This window comes from Cebus imitator, unplaced genomic scaffold, assembly GCF_001604975.1.
Source record: "Cebus imitator isolate Cc_AM_T3 unplaced genomic scaffold, Cebus_imitator-1.0 Scaffold235, whole genome shotgun sequence".
Taxonomy (NCBI): Eukaryota; Metazoa; Chordata; class Mammalia; order Primates; family Cebidae; genus Cebus; species Cebus imitator.
The window spans coordinates 336,261-341,398 of NW_016107550.1; positions in this window are offsets into that span (position 1 = coordinate 336,261).

Sequence of the window (5,138 nt, forward strand, 5' to 3'; positions counted from 1 at the left end):
CCTGTAATCCCAGCACTTTGGGAGGCCGAGGCAGGTGGATCCCTTGAGGTCAGCAGTTCAAGACTAGCCCTGCCAAAATGGCGAAGTCCTGTCTCTACTAAAAAAAAATACAACTTAAAAATACAAAAATTAGCCGGGCATGGTAGCATGCGCCTGTAGTCCCAGCTACTTAGGAAGCTGAGACATGAGAATCGCCTCAACCTGGGAAGCAGAGGTTGCAGTGAGCTGAGATCACGCCATTGTTTGTGTCTAGATAAAGTGAGGTTCTGTCTCAAAAAAAAAAAAAAAAAAAAAATGTAAAATGATGCAACCACTCTGAAAAACAGGCAGAAAGTTCCTCAAAGGTTAAACATAATTAGCGTATGACCCAGCAACTCCATCTGCAGATCTATATCTAAGAGAACTGAAAACTTATACCCACACAAAAAAACTTGTACACAAATGTTCACAGCAGCCTAATTCATAATACCCCAAAAGTGGAAATAATCTAAATGTCCATCAATCAATGAATGGATAAACAAAATGCTGTATATACATACAATGGAATATTAGCCAGCCATAAAAAAGAATACAGTATTGGTCAGGCACAGTGACTCACACCTCTAATCCCAGCACTTTGGGAGGCCAGGGCGCATGGATCATTGGGTCAGGAGATCAAGATCTTCTTGGCTAACAAGGCGAAACCCTGTCTCTTTTAAAAACACAACAAATTAGCTGGGTGTGCTGACGCACTACTCCGGAGGCTAAAGCAGGAGAATCGCCCGAACCTGGGAAGCAGAGGTTGCAGTGAGCCGAGAAAGCACCACTGCACTCCAGCCTGGGCCACAGAGCAAGACTCTGTCACAAAAAAAAGGAATAAAGTATTGACACATGCCACAAAAACCTTGAAAACATTCTAAGTGAAAAAAGCCAGACACGAATAGTCAAGTCATATATTGTATAATTCCATTTATGACATATCCAGAATAGGCAAATCTAGAAAGACAAAGTAGATTAGTGGTTGCCAGGAGCTAGGGCAAGGGGGAAATGGCTGCTTATTGAGTACAGAGTTTCTTTTTGGGGTCATGAAAATATTCCAGGATTATATAGTGGTTGATGATGGCTACACAACTCTGTTAAGTACACTAAAAACTACTGAATTATACTTTAAAGAGGTGAATTTTATGGTATATTAAATATATCTCAATGAAGCTAATTTTTTTAGAAAAAATTGGAAAGACATGCAACTGATTCCAATGAATATCTTACACATTCAAATATTTTTTATTTATATGAATTAACACCACCCACATTACGGCCAGGCACAGTGGCTCAAGCCTGCAGTCCCAGCACTTTGGGGGGCCAAGGCAGGCAAATCTCTTGAACTCAGGAGTTTGAGACCAGCCTGCGTAATATACCAAGATCCCACCACCTACATTAAAAACTGACTTGACAAAGGATGAAAAACCAAAACTGTGGTGTGTTAGTTCAGAAGTGAGACAGTTTGCCCTCATATATGAACAAAAATTCTTTTTTTTTTAAGAGACAGGGTCTTGCTATGTTGCACAGTGATACGATTTGGCTCTGTGTACTCACCCAAATCTCCCATTATAATACCCACGTGTCAAGGGAGGGAACTGGTGGGAAGTGACTGGATCATGGGGGTGGTTTCCCCTATGCTGTTCTTGTGATACTGAGTGAGTTCTCAGGAGATCTGATATTTAACAGTGCGGCACTTCCCCCTCTAACTTTTTCTCTCCTTCGGCCTTGTGAAGAAGGTGCTTGCTTTTTCCCTTTGCCTTCCACCATGATTATAAATTTCAAGAAGCCCCCCCAGCCATGAGAAACTGTGAGTCAATTAAATCTCTTTTCTTTATAAATTGCCAATCTCAGTTCGTTCTCCCCCCACCCCGCCAACCCCCCAAGACAGGCTGGAGTGCAGTGGCACAATCTCAGCTCACTGTAACCTCCACCTCCAGCGTTCAAGCAATTCTCCTACCTCAGCCTCCCAACAAGCTGGGATTACAGGCATGTGCAACTATGCCCCGCTAATCTTTTGGGATTTTTAGTAGGGACAGGGTTTCAACATGTTGGCAGGCTGCTCTAAGAACCCCTGACCTTGTGATCCACCTGCCTCGGCCTCCCAAAGCCCAAAGTGCTGAGATTACAGCCATGAGCCACTTCACAAGGCGTCAGGTAGTTCTCTTTTTTTTTTCCAGAGTCTCGTTCTGTTGCCCAGGATGGAGTGCCGTGACATAATCGCAGCTCACTGCAACCTCTGCCCCCCAAGTTCAAGCAATTCTCCTGCCTCAGCCTCCTGAGTAGCTGGGACTACAAGCACACGCCACCATGCCCAGCTAATTTCTGTATTTTTGGTAGAGACGGGGTTTCACCGTGTTGGCCAGACTGGTCTTGAACTCCCGAACTCATGATCCACCCACCTCAGCCTACCAAAGTGCTGGGATTACAGGCGTGAGCCAATGCGCCCACCATAAGTTCTTTACTGCAGGGTGAAAACGAACTAATACATCCAGGCTGGACTCAAATTCCTGGGATCAAATGATCCTCCCACCTCAGCCTCCCAAATAGCTGGAATTACAGGCACATGCCACCACGCCCAGGTAGCAGTTTATTTTCTTCATTACTAAAAAAAATTAGGGCCAGGAGCAGTAGCTCACCATGGCTAAATACAAAAATTAGCCAGACGTGGCAGCACACATCTGTAGTCTCAGCTACTGGGAGGCTGAGGTGGGAGGATAGCTTTGAGCCTGGAAAGTCAAGGCTGTAGTGAGTTGTGATCATGTCATGCACTCCAGCCTGGGAAACAGAGTAAGACTCTATTAAAAAAATCTAATCTGGGGACAATGGCTCATGCCTATTGGGAGGCCAAAGCAAGAGGACTAGTTGAGCCCAGGAATTCAACACCCACCTGGGCAATATAGGGAGACCTCGTCTCTACAAAAAAAAATTTTCTAAAGCCAGGCTTAACAGTACACACCTATAGTTACAGCTACTTGGGAGGCAAAGGTGGGAGGACAGCATGGTGAGCCTTGATTGTGCCACTGCACTCCAGCCTGGGAGACAGACCAAGACCCTGTCTCAAAAAAAAATTATAATTTAATTCACTAAGCAACAGAAAAAAATATCAACTTTATGCTCAATTTACCTGGCCAACTCCATTTTAGAATTCAGACTTATGGCTCCTATCAAAAACTTCATGTTAACCAAAATACCACCCTTCCAAAAAGCAAAGAATGCTTACTGATCCAGATTTTTCAAGTGTAAGTCTGTGAAAATGCATTTTACAAATGTAGTAGCCTAAGTAAAAATGCCTAGTATTTCTGAGAAGTTTATTAACAGTCATTTTAACTTCAATGGTGCTAAAAGGTTTCTGACACTTGAAAAAAAATAGTTTTTATATGCTTTCTAAAAATTAGTCAATTTCAAGGGGAAAAATATTTTACTGAACTGGAGAGAGGGGACAAGTTTCCACATAGATGCAGTAGGCCAAGTCAAGATGGTTTAGTGCCAAGAGACTGTGTACCAATAGAATAGCATACCTCCTACGCACACACTAGAGACACACACCTATATTCCAAATGCATCAGCATTCAACTGTGTACTACATAATTACATGTATTACCCTTGATATACAAAAGTTCTGTGTACCAGCTTACTTTTCATCCAAGACTGTTGACAGGTAGTAGTAGTGAATCACATATTCTCCTGTCTCATCTGCCTTACGATCAGTGACATGCTCTGCCAACATCTCAGGTTAAGAATACAAACTGAGGCTACAGATTTTCTTTTTTTTTTTTTGAGACGGAGTTTCACTCTTGTTACCCAGGCTGGAGTGCAATGGCGCGATCTCGGCTCACCACAACCTCCGCCTCCTGGGCTCAGGCAATTCTCCTGCCTCAACCTCCTGAGTAGCTGGGATTATAGGCACGCGCCACCATGCCCAGCTAATTTTTTGTATTTTTAGTAGAGACGGGGTTTCACCATGTTGACCAGGATGGTCTCGATCTCTTGACCTCGTGATCCACCCGCCTCAGCTTCCCAAAGTGCTGGGATTACAGGCTTGAGCCACCGCGCCCGGCTGAGGCTACAGATTTTCTCCTTCCCATGATGCTAAATGCTACCTCCATACAATATGAAATGGCCAAACTCAGCATCCAAGTAACTGCCCCGACCCAAATCTGAGGTAAACCACAGAAACATGATATTTTTGCTTGAATAATATGACATAATTACTATCAAAATGCTGAACATCCTTTACAGGCAAAGTATGCTGACAAATACTAACCAAATTTTTTTTAAAAGACTGAGTCTCACTCTGTCACCCAGGTTGCAGTGCAGTGGCACAATCTAGAATCATTGCATCCTCTGCTTCCTGGGTTCAAGTGATTCTTCTGCCTCAGCCTCCCAAGTCGCTGGGATCACAGGCGCCTGCCTAAACACCCAGCTAATTTTTGTATTTTGTATTTTCACCATATTGGCCAGGATAGTCTCCTGACCTCATGATCCACCTGCCTTGGCCTCCAAAAGTGCTGGGATTACAGGCATAAGCCACCGCACCTGGCCACTAACCAGAGTTTTTAGGAGACAGGCATAATTTCAAATATTGGTCTCATAAACCATCAAATGCCCAGAACACCAATAATTACTACAGTACAAACTGCATATCCTAGAATACCTCTATAACCAAAAATACTTTGTCAGACAATGTATCCATATTTACAGTGCTGAATATATGGTCTACATAGATAAATACAGCGTATAGAATGATTCCCATTTGGCAGAGGTCTTAAAAATCTAGCTGGAGGCCAGGCACGGTGGCTCACGCCTGTAATCCCAGCACTCTGGAAGACAGAGGCAGGCAGGTCACCAGAGGTCGGGAGTTCGAGACCAGCCTCACCAACATCGAGAAACCCTGTCTCTACTAAAAACAGAAAAAATTAGCCAGATGTGGTGGTGTGTGCCTGTAATCCCAGCTACTCAGGAGGCTGAGGCAGGAGAATCGCTTGAACCCGGGAGGTGGAGGTTGCAGTGAGCCAAGATTGCGCCACTGCACTCCAGCCTGGGAGACAGACCAAGACCCTGTCTCAAAAAAAAATTATAATTTAATTCACTAAGCAACAGAAAAAAATATCAACTTT